The sequence below is a fragment of the Pholcus phalangioides genome, unplaced genomic scaffold (assembly GCF_987345545.1).
Source record: "Pholcus phalangioides strain wild (caught in Gottingen) unplaced genomic scaffold, Ppha-v1.0 ptg000039l_1, whole genome shotgun sequence".
In the NCBI taxonomy this organism is placed as follows: Eukaryota; Metazoa; Arthropoda; class Arachnida; order Araneae; family Pholcidae; genus Pholcus; species Pholcus phalangioides.
Genome location: NW_028301625.1, coordinates 17,343,787 through 17,362,475, shown reverse-complemented (window position 1 = coordinate 17,362,475; position 18,689 = coordinate 17,343,787). Strand labels below are relative to the sequence as shown.

The following is an 18,689-nucleotide window of genomic DNA, read 5'->3' as shown; positions in this document are numbered from 1 at the left end:
CGAAAAAGCCTCTGATGATGGTTACTGTCAACATAGACAATAAACCAGTGAGTATGGAAGTTGATACGGGTGGAACAGTATCAGTATTGAGCTTACAGAGATTCAGAAAAATCTCGAAGAAAAAAGTTCAACCTACGAATTTAGTATTCCGGACATACAATGGAGAAAAAATTGTCCCAGCGGGATATGTCACTGTGAAAGTGGAGTACGGAAAACAAAAGTTGCACTTGAACTTATATTTGGTGAGGGAAAATTTAGACACGATTTTTGGCCGTGAATGGCTATACAAAATCAATCTAGACTGGAACTCTCTTAAGGCTGTGAGGACCGCTAATGACATGGATCTCAAAAAATTGTTGGATGATTATAAAGAAATTTTCGACAACAAATTGGGTGAGATAAATAACCATGAAGTGGAACTAAAGCTAAAACCAAATGTTACTCCAGAGTTTCGTAGAGCGAGAACTGTGCCCTTCGCATTAAAAGACCGGGTTGAAAAAGAAATAGACCGGCTTGAAAGAGAAGGCATTATCGAGCGAGTTGAAACTTCAGATTGGGCTACACCAGTTGTTCCCGTGGTGAAACCAGACGGATCCATAAGGTTATGTGCAGATTATTCTGTCACATTAAATCCTAAGCTAGAGGTGCCTCAGCATCCCTTACCAACGTTTGAGGAAATATTCTCATGTTTAAATGGGGGTAAACGATTTTCAAAATTGGATTTCAGTCATGCATATTTGCAAATGAAAGTGCACCCTGACAGTCAACGACTCCTAACCATAAACACTCATAAGGGGTTATACGCCTGATTGATGTACGGCCTAAATGCAGCTCCAGCAAAATGGCAGAGGTACATTGATGGGCTATTCCAAGGAATAGATGGTGTAAAAGTTTTTATGGATGACGCCAGAGTGACCGGAACAAATGACGAGTCACATCTCAGGGCTTTGGAAAAATTTTTCAAAAAATGTCAGGAGCATGGGCTGAAGTTAAATTTGAAAAAGAGCACATTTTTTCAAAAAGAAATAAATTTCTTAGGTCACAAAATTGATGAAAATGGCCTAAGTGAAACAAATGAGAAAACTGAAGCAATTTTGAAAGTTCCCGCACCGAAAAACGTTCAGGAAATAAAAAGTTTTCTGGGCATGGTAAATTTCTACGGGAAATTTTGTCCTAATCTGGCAACCATTGCCTATCCTCTCAATGAGCTGACAAAAAAGGACGTTCCGTGGCGTTGGTCTATAAAGTGTGAGACTGCATTCAAGAAGATCAAAAAGGAAATTTGCTCAAAGCGAATCTTGATGCACTATGATCCTACACTACCTCTTACTCTTGCTTCGGATGCTTCTCCAGTGGGAATAGGAACAGTTCTATCACATGTCTTACCAGATGGAACAGAAAGACCAATTGCCTTCGCTTCTCGTACGCTGACGAAAACGGAACAGAGATACTCCCAGATTGACAAAGAAGCTTTGGCAATTATCTGGGCAGTAAAGAAATTTATGCTTTACTTGAAAGGCCGAAGATTTACTCTCATAACAGATCACAAGCCTTTGGTAGCGATATTCAGCTCGAAGAAAGGTCTACCAGTGTTGACGGCTACTCGACTTCTGCATTATGCCTTGATCTTACAAGCATATCAATTCGATATCATCTATCGTAACACACAGAACCATGGTAATGTAGATTGTCTTTCCCGATTACCTTTAAGGTCGGAAGACTTAGTTGTCAAGGATGACATAGAACTCTTCCAGTTGAATCAAATCGAAACACTACCAGTGAAAGCTCAACATTTAGCAAAAGAGACACAAAATGATGACGAGTTGGGTCCATTGCTGAGGAAATTGAAATTCGGTGAACCTTTAGGAGGGAAGGAAGCCGAGTATACCTTGCAGGACGGATGTATAATGCATGGCCAAAGAGTTTTTATTCCGAAGAAATTTAGAAATCAAATTCTTGATGAACTCCATCAAGGCCATCTGGGCATTGTTAAAATGAAAGCAATTGCTCGATCCTACGTCTACTGGAGGGACATTGATAGCGACATAGAAAAAGCTGCTAAAAACTGTCCAGATTGCTCCAGATTCAAGTCCGATCCGGTGAAAGCAAGGGTACACCATTGGGAATACCCGAGTGCTCCGTGGGAGAGAATTCACGTAGATTTCGCAGGTCCCATATTCGAGCATATGTTTTTGATCGTAGTCGATGCTCATTCTAAATGGATGGAAGTATACCCGATGAAATCAACAAACACGTTCAAGACAGTTGAATGCCTACGGGACTGTTTCTCTCGATTTGGACTGCCTTTAGTGTTAGTGAGTGACAATGGTCCTCAGTTCACATCACACGAGTTTGAAATATTCATGAGGAATAATGGAATAAAGCACAAAACGTGTGCTCCCTTCAAACCATCAAGCAACGGGCAGGCAGAGCGATACGTTCACACCTTAAAACAATCCCTTCGGGCGATGCAAAGATTTCCCGGAAGCATCTACCAAAAAGTGAGCACGTTTCTGTTGAATTACAGAAAAGCGCCAAATGCGACTACCATGCAAAGCCCAGGAATGTTATTCCTAAAAAGAGAAATCCGAACAAGGATAGACCTAGTCTTGCCAAATATCAAAAACAGGGTTCAAGAAAGGATCAGAAATGAGGTCACAGACTTCTATGACCGAACTTTCGAGCCAGGAGATCGTGTGGCTGTGCGAGATTACAGATCCGCCAATAACAAGTGGAAGTTCGGAACTGTTCTCAACAAAGACGGAGTTCTACACTACACTGTAGATGTAAATGGAACTCTCTTCCGACGTCACATCGACCAGATGAGAGCAGCTGGCAATCAAGTCCAGCCAAGCTTGGTGATACCCCGAGTTCCAGGCAAACTTTCATCAACTCCTGTCGCTGCTGACTCCGAAGTACAGATTGCTCCAGAAGAACAGACAACTCCGGCAGAGATCAGTAGCGATCTACCAACACCAGCTAAGGCACCAGCGACGTCCAGCAAGCCACCAGCGATGTCCAGTACTCCCGTTCCTTTGCGACGTTCCCAACGAACCAGGAAAGCTCCTGTCCGGTTGGATCTTTAAATTAGCGGGGAGGAATGTGGTGTCCTTATAAGAAATGACTAAAAGAACTAAACTGATAAGAACATACAACGCCACCTAGTGTTGTGTAAGGGGAACTAGTGAGTTCCACCTCGGACATCAAGTAGACAAGATGTCTAAATGTTCTGCTCTTTCCGCTTTATAAATTCTTCCTATCTATATGTATGTAATCTATCTAAGTCTAACGTAATAATAAATACTCATCAAAATAAATACCCACGTGTTATCCACTCGGCTAACAAAGTGTTAAAGAAAACACAACACTTTCCTTCTACTTTTTTCCGTCCAACTTCTTTCCTTTTTTCTAACGTGCGATTAGGTTAGGACAAGGTTACCGTATTATCGCCCATTCGTCAAATAGAGATCATCCGAATTCCTTGCCAATTCTTCGTAAGCGAACGGGTTAAATGTAAGGTAAAATTCTCCATGAAATATCTTACATAAATGATTTTTCGCACTCATATGAGCAAAATCATTGATAATGTCATCGAAATCTAATTTTTGAGTTATCTCTCTCTCACCTTCAGTACCTAATAAATCTAAAGATGACAGTTTTGCTTGTAAAAGACTTGAGCAAACTGATGATTTTATCCTTTTTAATACGAAAAATGGTCTTTAAAACAGTTTGATATTGGTGATGTCAGTGATGATACAATGCTGTATTAACATCTTAACATTTGGAAATGTCTCTTCTAAACCTCTAGCGTTATTTAACGTATTGCGTGAGCAACCAAGGATGAAAATTCCTACAGATCATCTGAAAAAGTGTTTGCGAGATCAGATGCGTAAAGTGTTGCGGTGCTAATGCGCAGAATCTTCATGAAGATTTGAGGATTTCATGTTGATCAAACATGCAAACTTTCTTGTCATCGTTTCATAAACCATTTTACGGTCGAAAATATGTGAAATTGAGGAATCGAACAAAAGACTGCTATACATCGAAACATATTATTGTCCTGGCGTTAATATTGCAATAGGTACATAGGTATTGTACATGCTGTGTAAGGTCTATTAGTGATTGGTATAATATTAAAATTGCTATTTAATAGGGTTTGCTGATAATGGGCACTTTGGAAATAGTATGAGGTGATTTAGGGACAATTCTTTGATTTTCCGAAATTTTACCAAATAAAATTTATACAAGTTTGAGGCAGGCCCGTCATTTGGAGGGGTCGGGGGATTGCCCCCCCCCCCCACGGCTTTCAAAAATACAATAGAAATGGATAAACAAGGTGAAATATATATATACGGGAGTATTTTGTTTTTTGTTCCAATTGTTCACTTGTGTATTTAAACAGTATATACTCACATATATTGAATATATGTTCTTCCCCATTAAAAAGTTTAAATGACGGTCTTGGTTTGTGTAAAATATATACTATTATAAATTTGGGCTCCCCACCCCCAAAACATGAAGTTCTGGACAAATGCCCATGTGGAAATGAGATTCGGAAACTTCGTTCCTGGAACGTTCGTCCCCGTTCATTTTTTCCGTCATGATTTCCTTTTCGCATGCGGGAACTCCGAGAGGTTCAAACTGCTCGCTTTATTTCGGTTGCGACTAGCCCACTGTTTCTTCTTTGATAAAATGTCTCACCTGTTGATCAAAACGTTCCAGAGTCACCATTATCGCTAAGAGTCGTCGAGTGGGTATTTTATCTAAGGGAGGAATAAAAATACACTCATTAATTTGATAAATAAAGGGACGGACTCTTTATTCATAACAAGACGTATAGACAACACATACAGAACGAACAGCACAACAACAGAAATATTTTTGCGATGGCGCTACGAGCACTGAAATACAAATCACGCCACCTACGTAGACCTCACTCCACCTCTGGGGGTCTTTTTTACGGCACTTGTCGGCGGTGACGCCAAAAATTCCTTGTGACCCTGCACACAAGCCTTTTATACCACCTCAACGGTCGATCCGCGTACACCACTCAATTATTTTAATCCGTTGTGTACGTTACACAAAAAATTCTGGAAACACCTTGTTTTTCAGAATATATAGACTGAATATTGAATCTTCAATATGGGAAAATACGGCACGTTGCTAATTATTGGCGAAAAAAGACGCAAAACGTGGAAAAGTTGTCAATTATAACTGAGATTGCTAATGTTAGTTGCAAATTTTAATGACGTGTGAATTAAAATGCATTTCATGAAAAAAAAGACAAATGTGTGAGATGAAGTGATATTTTCATAATTATATCGAATGCAATTCTTCAGCAATGAAAATTGTTTTCATCCGCGGTTGGTTAAGATTATGAATTCAAGTAATCTTCAATGAAAATACGGGGGAAAACAAGACATTTATAAAAAATAAATAAATAAATCGGGATGGCCCCACAAGGCCGCAGTGAGAGGGGGGGGGGGGTCTGGTCTGTCCCAGAAACGTAAGAAAACGACTGATTTTTATGGATTATTATGGCTAAGTTTATTTTTCGGCCACTTTTTCTCCATCCCTTCCGAAAAAAATCAAAAAATTTTGGCTACAGCCCTGATGGCCCAAATCACGGAAAAATATGGGAATATTCTATAAAATACGGGTCATATGGTATTTCATATGTGACGTTATTTGTGACGTGTTATATGTGACGATAACAATTTCTACCAAGGCCGGCATTATATTATAGAAGTTTGATAAAAGTCCATTTATAAAACTTAGAAAAATGAAATCAGCGTATTTATTAAGCGCTATTAATAAATAATTAAGCGTATCGGTTACATTCGATCAAATACAACCGATATTATTGGTTGCATTTGTCAAGTTATATAGCCAGGACCTGTTTATAGAGGAACTTTTGTATAAATTTTATTGTGTAATCCCAGCGTAAACGTCATCCGGGCCAAAGGCGGAGTTAAGAATATTAGATTTGTCATTTTAGAGATCCTGTCGCACCAAGTTCCGCGTGTTTGGGAGCACCGCACATACGGTGATGATTTTTTTCGTGAATTCGGAAATTTCATCAATTGTGGAAGTATTTCTTTCATTTATTCTGTTGACTCTGAATTTTCACCAGGTCTGGAATTATTTCTTTCATTTATTCAGAAAATATTCATCAATTCTAGAAATATTTCATTCCTTTATTTTGTTTATTTGGAATTTTCTTCAATTCTAAAATTTTGAATTTTCAGCAATTCTGGAAGTATTTTTTCACATTTATTCTGAATTTTCACGAGTGCTGAAATTATCTCTGTTAATCATTTTTCTCATTTTTGATTCACCGATTCTGAATTTGCAATCAACCAGCAGCCAGTGGATCACGGAATCATTTTTCGGACGGTTCTTTTCCGAAAATGCTAGTTTTACATACTGAACATGGGTGGAGATGCGGGGGGGGGGGGTGGCCCAGCGTCAAAAGTGGAGTGGGCAGATGTAATGTATATGTGTGTATATGAATTGACATCATCATGACCTTGACCTTCATACTTCCTACTCTATCTCCGCCTATGATACTCAAAAGGCATTATGATTTCATAAAAGAGAGTAAACTCAAAGTATCAACGCCTAAAAAGCATATGATCAGGGCCTGTTTCTCATAAGTTCGAGTCTTGGACAAATATGGACTTTTGAGGCCCCTTATATAGAGTGTTCTTTGAGGAAGAGGCGTGGGTATTAGAGGGGGCTCATGCTTATGCAACACAAAAAAAGCAGCCAATTTCAGGCCCTGAAAATTAATGAGCCCCGGACCATGGATTTATTATGGGGATAATACCTCCATGCCCTGGACATGTGCCCATGCGAGAAACAATCCTGCATATGATTCTTTTTCTCTTCTTCAGTTTATACAAAGCTTATAAGACCATCCCTTGTATATTTGATTAATAATTTTAAACAATACTAGATAAATATTTATAGAGGAATTCATAAAATAGGACAGAAACATTTGCCAGTAGCAAAATAATTCAAGACTTGGTAGAACAATGACAAGATTTAGTGTTAACCAGGGTACATCACGAGGAGGCCTAACAACTAGGGTGACCATACGTCCCGTATTTCCCGGGACAGTCCCGGTATTTTCTGTTTTTTTGGCTGTCCCGACTTTTTAGCAAAAGTGTCCCGGTTTTTCCCGTATTTTGCACGAAGCCTACTTGAATTTTTATTCTTTATTGAAATCAAAGATTTAAATTATTTTCAACTTATAAATTATATTATGATAACTGCAACTATAAATGAGTATATGAATCTCCCACATTTGTCTTGGTGAACGTTTTTTTTCGTGGAATTCTTTTCAATCCACAGCAATTTGCAGTAATGCTGCATTTCCCGCCATTGTGATTTCTCGTTATTTCAACAATATTTGGTGACTTTGTTCGGTTTTGGCGTCATTTTTGGCGATAATTGGCGATGTCCCGCATTTTCCCGTATTTGGAATCCCAATGTCCCGCATTTTCCCGTATTTGGAATCCCAATGTCCCGTATTTCTCTCGAGGAAATATGGTCAGCCTACTAACAACCTACACCCGTGCATATGATTAAATGATATGGTCATCCTACTCGTGCGCATTCTAGAGCTGTAGGGAGCACCTTGTACATGGTTACCCTTGAAGAATCAAAGCTATTATAAAAGTGATTGTAGATTTACTCATTTTATTGAAACAAAATATGATAAAAAAATTATGAAATAGTATTTAAATGATTTTGGGTTAAATCATAAAAAAAAATTAAATTAAAATAACTAGAATTTCTACTCGCAATTAAACTGCAGTCTTGACCGTACCATTCAAAGTGCTGTACAGGTACTACTGAATTCCATCTCAACTAGATAGCTAGAGAAATCTTGGGTTTGGTTGTCGTAGCGGCACATCATTTGCGTATCTTATTTGCTGCGGAAGACTAAAGAGTTCGGTGAGTGCTTAAATTTATTAATTTAATTCTTAGCAATTTCAAGAAAATTCATAACTTATTGATACAATTTATTGGTAGATAACGGGAATCGAATTCTGACGTCATCATTTCATGGGTACTTGAAAATATTTAGTTTCTTAAACGATTAGATTGAATTTAACTTTGATGAATACCAAAATTATCGATCAACGTTTTATTATTTTGAAAATGTTGATGTATCTCATTTATGATGCATGTTATGTTGGAAAAGAAAGCAGTTGTAATTTACATTATTGAACGATTTGCAACTTTAGGAAAGTTGCTGTTGAGCTCAGCCAACTTTTTAGTTTTATGAAATAAATTGATATATTTTAGTTCTATTTCTCTTACATAACATCAAAATTATCTTATACAGTGAATGAACTAAAATAAAGTTGGCAAATCATAGCTTAACTGAAAGTATTGTATTTCGTGTATAGGCCTATTCATTCTTGCATCTTTCCAGTGTTCACTGACATCCCCCGATAATCTTACTTAACATGCTGATACAGGGAACAAGCAAATAAAATAATGGAAGTAACTTTTATGAAAAACAAACAAGAGGTACATACAGTGGTAGTCTTAGGGCAGTGCGACCTGTGCAATTTCACAGGGTGCCAAATAATAGGAGCAGAAACAAGTTGAAAAAGTTGTACAGTCAAACCTTGTTAGTGCGTCACCCGGTTAACAAGTCACTCTGCTTACCGGGTCCCTTTTTGGAAGTCCCAATTGTGTTCAGGCAGGAATCAGCACAGCTATGGCTTACTCCATTTAATGAGTCACTCCACTTACTAAGTCATATTTTTGCTCTCCCGAGAGTGCTCTCCAAATGTGCGGAAAATAGTCTCGAGTTACTAGTTTGCCCGAGCGAAAAAGGCCTCGAGTGCAAAGGGTTAATGTTGTAATTTTTCTCAAGAATGATTATTATATAACAAATTTTTTGTGATATTTTCTTTGAGGTGGCGTGGTGGGGATCGTTTTCAGTGAAGTTTCAGTTATCAGATTTTCCGCCATATACAACGTTTTCACATGAACTCTTGAACATTGTATAAACGAGGTTCCATTTGTGGTAAAGAATCTGTAGAATGGGAAAAAATAACCTCAGGCAAGTTAGGAAGTGAAGCTTTTCTTTTTCTCTATCTAAGGATTGCTATTTAGGATTTGCTATTCAGAAAAGCTTTAAGATTCGGATATCATGAAGCTCAATTGGTCAAACAAAGGAAAATAGGGGGGGGGGCACAGAATAAAAAGAAAACAGACCCTCATAAAATCCGCATGTAAGTCTTGAGTTTCACGAATATGAGATTTTTTCGGAATTCCAGGAAGTCGTCTTATAAAAATTGCTTCACGTGAAACAGTGACAAAAAAAAGTTTTGAAGCTATCAGGGTTCTGTCATTTTTGATTCCGCGGAACCCCAAAAACGCTCTCACGGAACCCCAGTTTGAAAACCCTGTGCTATGGGTTTGCTTGAGTTGGGGGGCGATGAGAGAAAAAATTTCTCTGAAGAAGGGGGCGATAGAACAAAAAGTTTGGAGAACTATGCTTTAAAGCCAATTGGAAGAAGGGGTATTTTAATTACATTTTACATCAATTCTGCCTTGATTTTGATCTTCAATTAAACTTGGAAAAAAACTAGAATTATGGTCTGCAGAAGAGGTGGATGCCTGAAGAAATGTGAACATTGGTATTTTACAGGCATGTTTCACTCCGCAAAGCTCCACTTTGTTTCAAAAGCAACATCGGCCAGTAAAGCTGTATGGCCAGTTCTGACTAGCTGTCGAACTTCCTCTTTGAAAGCAGCTATAACGCTATTTCAATCATTAATAAGTTCAACAGCATTGTATAGTGCTGAAATTTAGGCTGTTAAATACCAGAGTGACATTGACACTTTGTTTAGTTCTTTTGTCCGTAGATTCTTCACTCTCTGGAAAGTGATACCACCTTACATGATTCGCACTGAACTGGGTCGATCAAGCCGGAGTATCATTATCAAAAAGCGTATTTTAAATTTTTGGCTTTGCATTTTGAAAATGAATGAGAAGAGACTCCCAAAGATAAGTTTTCTCAGCCTTTGCGAGAGGGCTAAGCACAACTCGGATTCTATGTATAATTGGGTTTGCTCTGTCTTTGATATCCTTGATAATGCTGGTTTCTGTTTTCTCAAACTTGAAACTAACTATCTAATTGCCAAATTCCCCCTACCATTTATAATATTAAATCTGAAGGATCAAGATGCTCAACATGTTTTATTTTGAATTACTAATTCCGCTCATTTCCCTCCTCTATAAAAATCTAAAAACAAATATAGCTTTGGAGGAATATTCAAATTTTAACCTTGATCTACACATAAAAAGAGTTCTTATTCAGTTGAGATTCCAGAGTGATGTATTAATTTTGGGGGGAGTGAGGCACCATATTTCATCCGAGCGAACTTGCATACATTGCACTTCTGGAGAGTATGAATCCTGAAGACACGTCATTATAACCTGCGATAAATATACTGCAATACGAACTACTGTCTTTGGTAATTCTACTCCTCTCAACCTTGAAAATATTTTGCTTTTAAACTACTACACTATATACTTTAATATATACAAATTTATTATATCTGCAATGAAATTAAGAACTTTGTAAATAACTCCTAACTGTAATCGATTTCTCATGTTTTGTTTATATTTTTATCCCCATGTCATGTTTAAACTATTTTTTAGTTCTTTTGCTTTTTTTCCCCCATCCTTTTCTTCCTCTTAGTTATTTTTTGTGTTTCGTATATAATTTTTTGTTATGCAATATCCTTTTTTTGCCACCAATTGTTAAAGGACAGCGGCCAAAACAATAAACTTGATCGATTGATTGCGCTATGGCGCCGCTTGGTATTTCTCGACATAAAATAAAACAAGCGCTATCGCTCTGCTTGGGTCTTTTCGTACTCATTTAGAAAAAGCGCGGTTGCGCTGTTTGGGATTTTTCGACAGTGTTTTTTCAATACCCCCTGGGACTCAAACGGTTAATGCACATGCTGAACATTTGCTGTTGTTTTTTTTCCACATTCTTTAACGTCAAAGATTGAAGGTGTTAGCAGGCTATCGGCTAGATATTTTTTTAAATATTTTTTTTAATGGGGAGGATGGAAAATAAAAGTATGTGTGTGAAGAATTATTTCTATAAAATTAAAATTTATTTTACATCGTGTAAATGTTATTCAGAAGGATATTTCAGCATTCTAATTAATTTGTTGAAGTTCTTTAAGCTGTACTGCATAAGAAACTACGAAAATCGCATTGGAATAAAAATGTATTGTTGTCCTCCATTGTCTATTTTGATGGATGTGGGTGATTATTACTTTTTTTATTTATTTTATATATATATATGTATATAATTTTATGATAATATAATTATATCGAGAAATATATCGTAAAAAAAAAAAATCTCGCAAAAAAATATAGCTGTAGAAGGGAATTATCGTTATATCGAGTATCATTGTAGCAAGGTTTCACTGTATACTACACTTGGATTTCTAATTGAATCCAATTGAATGGATAGAAGCCGACGAAATTGCATTGTTTTCTTTCAAGGAAAAACACCACTTAAGTCATCTCGTAATGTGAATTTCCAAGCCCAAGAAATAAATTTTTCATTTTTCGTATTTTCTACTCGCGATGGCGAGTAGAAAATACGATCATCTGATGCTTAAGAAGTGGGTCTCCCCTATCCTTATCGTCATACAAATATTCAGAGAAATACGATGCTTGTTTTCGGAGGGAGAATGCCGCTAGTACGGAAATTTCCCTTTCATGCTTATATTGTCATAATCGACGCGATACAGATCCGATTCCTGATAAGCATGAAGAGATAGTACAGACCCTGGATCCATGCCTTAGGAGGAGGGGTGCTGACTGCTGGTTTTGCACAGGGTGCCAGGTGGTCTATGTGTCCGAGTACATGAGTATGTGCTTGCGAATTCAAGTTACTTTTTTTATTTATTTATTTCGACAAGACAAAGACAAAAAGAAAACTACAAAACAAATACTATTTGACCCAAAGGGATATAATCCTTCCATGGGTCATAAACAGTAACACAAATACAGGTAATAAAAACATGTGAGAATAAGCTCAGCTCATAGAAAATAGAGAATGTGAAACATTATGATTATACTGTAGACCAGTGTTTCCATAAGTTGGTGATATTGCCCCCTGGTGGGAGATGGGACTTCAAGGGGTGGGGGGGCGATACCAGCTGCGGATACGATTGGTAGGGTTACAAGTGGACATAAGGGGGGCAATAAGAGGAAAAATAAGTTTTTGAAACTTACTGATGACCCTTTTCCCAAGGAAGTTTTAAATATCTGTGCCTGTGGTAAAAAACTAAGAATATTGCACACAGTAGTTGTACTTATTTCATCTGTTAAGAGAGCAGAGCTAAAGTGTTTTTTCCCCTTTGAATATGCGTAATACATTCCAGCTGTATTGTAACTGTAAACTGTGATTGATCAGTAAAGCCTATTGTTGCACATTTCAACACCATCTGGGGATAACAGGTCCAGCATTCCTCCTGGATTGGTTTTGCTAATGACCAAGTCGTTATTGGAGCCATTCTCCCACCCTACAAAGATGAGGTTAGTTCTGGTTTCAGGGCTCCGAGACTATTCTCATTTTTTTCACGTAAATTCACTACAGCAGTAAAAGTAGTACTAAAAACTACACTGTCAAAGAGCCTCAGGGCCCTGCGGCAGGGTGTGTGTGTGTGTGGTGGGGAGCATGATTTTGGCATCACTGTTCATTTACCTATGGCTATAGTCTTTTTGTATGCTGTTTTTTATACATAATGACATTCATCGTCATTGCCATATGCAGCAGTAGTCATCAAACTTATTATCTGCTGCTTTCAGGAAAAGCATAGTAGCTATTGTACATTCATAAAAGAACCACTTTTACGCACAGATGCAAACGTCAATGGTCAACAGCTCGTCGCGACACCCCTGATAGAGGTGGGTGGTGCCTCTAGGAGCCACGATGCTCACTTTGAGGAACACTGCCTTAATGGAAGCATTTTTTAATGAATTCATGCACATTCGTGAATTACTCGAACCCAAGGATAACATCTGTGTGTGGAAGTGCCAAAATATGAATTACAGATGAGTAATATTGAATTTTTGTGTTAAAAAGTCATACATCAGAAGTGCTTTTGACGCAATGGATGGTTCAAACATAGAGATCGATTTTAGCCACCTCGTTGGGTAATTTGCCTGTTGTGGCCTTTGTGTTTGTATTTGTAATTTCGATGGTGTCCAAAAAATGAAACTGTCAAGACACGGAAGAAAATGTTTATTGAATCCACACCTTAAGTACAATAATGTTTTCTTTTTCAAAATTTTGATGTCAACTAAATCCTTTTATATTAACCGATTTTCATGACTTGAGTAAGATACTTGGGTGGTACTATCTGTTCATGCTTAATCAAGAACGCTATCCGTATCCGCACCGATTGACAATATAAGGATAAAAGTGAAATTTTGGTACCATCTCCGAAAACAAGCAGTTTCTCCTCCGAATATTCCGAGGAATATATGGATAGGGATACGCGCGCGTGCGCTCCTTCAGCATCGGATGCATTTCTCCTCACAATGGCATTGGTTTAGTAAAAAATTTATTTTTTTGAATTGAACATTTTTCTACAGTGACTTATATAGTGTTTTTCCTTGAAAGAAAGAAAATTATGTATTTTTGCATGACCACCTAAGATTCATTCAACTCAATTCAAAATCGACATAGTAAGTATAGTAGTATATTAATAGTATTACTCAATGATATAATTATAATATATTGTCAATCATATACCTCAAAAAAAACTTCAATTGTTTTTTTACGTTTAATTAGCCTGATTTCATCAGAATTTTTTCTTTCACTAATTGAGCTGGAAGTTGAAATTTGTTGCAATCTAACAAGATTTCTGATATGTTCATAAAGCAATGGTAAATATTCAATGAGATTCATTCAGAATTATATGTAAAAGAAAATAATCAATTGCAATGATTTCTTCCCGTTGATGCTTGCCAGTTTTAATCAAGAAAAAAGTGAGAATCCCGCATTTGAAATTATGCAAAATTAAATTTTTTTAAAATTTGGACCTAAATAATATCACAGTAACACTGGTGATGTGAAAGATAAATGACATAGCTGGAGCCAGACCTAGACGCGAGAAGGTCCTGGGTAAAGCAGGAATTAGGGCCTCTCTGACTTGAGTCCAAATATTTGGGCTATCTTGTGATAATTTATCCTGGATAATGTTTCGGATAGGAAATTAACAAAATAAAATATCAGACATCTTTTTTTTATTTGTTCATTATCTTGTTACATTGCTTGGAAAAAACTCAATTTTCTCCTGTGGAACCGTTCACACCCGAAATAACATAACAGAAAATAAGGTAATATAGTAAGAAAATACTCGCCTTCAAATTAGTTTCAGAATTTAATTAAAATAACAACAAATGTCTCGCGAGTGGCACTTGATTGATAATTTCAAAAAACTAATTTATTTTAATGATTGAATTTTGATTTTCTTTTTTTTTTACAAACTTGAATGTTAAAAATTTTGAGTTCAAATCATTATTATAGTATTAGTGTTATTGCTAACCAAAATGAATTATGTACCACATTTCATTATATGAGAAAAGTAGGCAGTGATTAAAATGCCCACGCGAAAGACACCCTTGATTCTGACCACGTCGTCTGACTTGAAATGACGTATTTTTTCTGATGTGCGTAAGATTTGGTAATTAACCCAAGTGGGATCCCCAGTCAGCTTTGATAATGGTTGTATTCATCCTTTGAAGATGGCATTTATAGTGTGTGTCTTTAGGAATTCATGGCTTTTCCCTCCTTATTTGCCTTTATTGTTGGTTCTTTCTTTGATTTACCAGGGAAAGGATTATTACTATTCTAAATTGTTGACACATTTAATTGCAAATGTACAAGATTGGTAAAAATCCAAGCGACAATTGAATCAACAGTCCAAAGACAAAACTGAAATAATTTTTTTGACAGTATTCTAGTTAAGATTAAAAAAACCAACAAAATAGCTGGGACTCGTGTCCCATCGTGGTCAATCTCTGATAAGGGGAAAAAATCATAAAGCTGCAGATTGCCAGTTAAATTTGGTTGGTTGCCGACGCATGCTTCAAAGAGTGGGAACATGATTGCGTATCTAGTACGTTACAGCAACACTAATTCTAATTAAATACTACCTAATAATAAATTCACTGGAACTCAACTCATCTCAACACCTTATTCTGTAGGCTACTCCATGTCAAAATAGAACACTCAAGTCCATCATGCATTGGTGGGAATAATTTCATGTAAAATAAAATTTCCCCATATGCAATTTCATAGGAGTAGGTAACACATGTTAAATCTAGTTTAAATTGTTTTAGGGATGTGTGAGGTGTGTGCAGTTGACAATAGAGGGCAGGAGGGCGATTTAAAAGATTATTTATTTTTTATATAAACATGATAATTTTTTTCTGAAGAGATCTTTACAATCTGTAATGAAATGAATCTGTACCGAATAAAAAAATAATTTTCAAAAATTTTTTTTCAATCTCCAACAATAATATCACATTTACAAGAAAAATTGACAGAAATAGCATTAAACAAGGGCTTGAAGTTCAAATTTTGAAGATGGCTATTAATTTTTCTGGTTGCAAAAGCAAATACTGTACCTGAAATTAATGGGATATACAGTAGAACCTCAAATAGTGGACGCCTCTGGTTACCATGCACTTTTTGAATTACGCCAAGGGGATTCCGGATATGCGACTGATTATTTTACTATCCATTAATGAACACTCTTTGTTAACGGAGAAAATTTTTGGTCCCTTGAGTGTCTGTTATTAAGAGGTTCTAATCTAGCTTTAAATTTTTCAGGGGCGAGACGTTTTAGTGCAGTCACAAATCTTTCAAGAAAAATCTAAATCAACTACAGATATTCAATTGTGAGGATTTGAAAATGCTCAGTTGGTAAAAGTTGCTGTGACAGTCATCACACGTAGAAAATATCTATTAATAATAAAATTATTTTATTAAAACTAATGCAGCAACAGCACCACCATGCGATAAAGCAAAATGATACAAAATACAACAACACAACAGTATGGAAAATGTTTTGTCCAATCGCTAACATACCTGCATGCAAATGAGCCATAAGAGGAAATTAATAATTATTAAAAAAATGGCAGTTGAAAGACTTTAAATTTTATTCTCAGTATCATGATAATTAATGGTCATATATATTGTATTTTAATATTACTTATGGAATCAGTTTTTTTTCAACACGTTTTACCAATTATAAATCCAATTAAGAGAATGTCAACCATTATTCACTCTCAACTAGTAAGGCATAAAATTTACTACTTATTTTCATATTTTTCCCCTTAGATGCTCTTTGTCCCTTTCAGTAACTCAATACATATCTTGTCTGGGTACATTCTTAAGTTAGTAAACTTTTGTAATTCATGCTCACTTCTACTTTATTGAAGTAGGATTATATTTTCAGTTTCATGTTTTCCTTATCCTAGAAATTCACCCTGACATAACCTCTTTCACAGAACGAATATACACCGCTCAATAAAATATAATCAGTAAATTTGTAATTTATGGGAAAAATTCCAATTAATATAATTTTTCAAAATTAGTTTGTTGTGCTTAGATTTTCACAGATACTCTGCAAAATGCCTCAGCATTATTTGCCCGAATATTTTCCCCATCTCTAATGCCAAAAGATTCCAGTTTAATGCCCCTAATAAACTCCAAATATGCCTGTGCATAAAACCTATTAATTTTTTTTTTCTCACATGTATGTCGAATAATAACATTGCTAAATTAATTTTGAAATGGTTAAATGAAATGAGGTGGTACAACGTGGTGCATGAATAGTTTTCTGCCATCAGGAGGATTTTTCTTTTACTTAAAATTTTTTGGTTGAAATTGAATAGTAATTTGATGTTGGCATAAATCAATCTTGCGTTTATGCCTCTCACATTAGCGATTCAGAGAGGACTTGGGGGGGGGGGGGGGGTTAGAGCCTGGGGAAACAAAAATAATATAGGAAAATATAATGGTTCTGTCCCCCCCCCCCCATATATATATTGTACACAGATGCTGCTGTACTTGGGTCCCGGGACCCAGGTTATTCGAAAAATCTTGGTCCTTTTTGAATGAAAGTGGATCCCTCTCAAAAAAAAAAAAAAAAAAAATATCTTGAAAAAAAAAAATTATGCCCCCCCCCTATAATTCACTGGTATCTCTATGAATTTTTTTTTCATTACGATACCTGTGCATTTATGAAAATTTCATTTAAGTCCGGCATTTTGAACTGAAGTAACTCCTCAAATATGATTCTGACTGCTGCTTTATTTTTGAACCTCTTTTCCTGCCAAAAAAGTGATAGCCGGTTGGGTAGAGACCTGGAGCATCAACTGGCAGTGTCTTAAAATATGCATATTATTCTTGCAGTAACCTAATAAAAATTGATAGATAAATAATAGTAAATAAAGCAACATTTATGGGTTATGTAGTGATTTTTTTCATGCTGTTGTATCAACCCCTTTGTTTTCCGCAAACAAGCAGCGTTTCTCAACCTGTCAATTGAAGCACCGTCGGTAGATATAGGGTTAAACCAAGCCTTTTTAGGCCATGCCCCAGCAAAGCATCTCTGAAAACTTGATGACCCCCCTCCCCCGTGGAACTTTATAGTTCAAAAAACAAAGTTTGGTTTTTTTCATTAAAAAAAACCCGCTTTGCATCTCTTTAAATTTTAAAACTCGAGAACCCCCTCCCCAAGTTCTTTTCTCTTTCACCTATTACTTGTACTACTTGTAATTCAAAAAGTAAACTCTTATTCACATTCCGGGAGCCAAAAAGATCAAGAAAGCCACTGCTTTTAACAAAGTAAATGATCAGGGGTTCTGTGAGCTTGGATGAGAAAACAATTAAGTCTAACTCATTGAATAGAGTAGGTAGGCTTTCATAGCCGGAGTTTATAAGACTAATACACATACTTTGTTATGCCATGTCCTAGGCTTTTATCAGCAGACGTTTCGTCGAATACTGCGGTAGAAATCATCGGTGTAGGTGATGGCAAGCAAGCAGACGGAAGACCATCGACTATCAATGTCATCGATACGTCACTTGTTTTACATTGCAACGTCGATAGATTCCGCGGTGTCTTCAGCCGGAGCGTCTTTGTTAGACCTCGAGGAAATTGTTTTGTCTCCTTGCTTGCTGTCACCTGCACTGATGATGTCCACCGCAGAAGTGGACGAAACATCTGGTGAGAAAAAAAGCCTCGAAAAAAGCATAAACAGCCCCAAAACTATAATATACTCGTATTTAACTTATTCTGCATATAGCCAATGTAAAAACAATAATATTTTGTAAAGGAGTGTATGGCCATTTTTCTTCATTTCAATTGGCACGGGGTTTGGACCATCAATTGGACTTCATCTTACTGGCACAATTTTGTCCGTGAAACACAAAACGTGAATCCTTGGTCAAACCCCTTCCAAAGAAAACACTGAAAGAGAAAAATAAAAGAATTAATCAAAAAATTGTTTGAAAATTCTAAACTGATATAAAAATAGTGCGAATTCTGAAAAGTTCCAACCCTCTCAAATTTCCCCCTTAAAAATCAAATTGCTCCGTTGTGGGGCAA

General features: G+C 36.5%; 1 protein-coding gene across 1 annotated transcript in view; it reads left to right on the top strand.

The window, feature by feature from the left end:
• Positions 1-7,639: 7,639 nt before the first annotated feature.
• The window catches only part of LOC149065637 (ADP-sugar pyrophosphatase-like), a 55,133-nt gene continuing 44,083 nt past the window's right edge, over positions 7,640-18,689 (top strand). The window contains exon 1 of the mRNA XM_089253425.1: positions 7,640-7,962. The gene's annotated coding sequence lies outside the window, so the exon portion shown is untranslated. The remainder of the gene's footprint in view (positions 7,963-18,689) is intronic.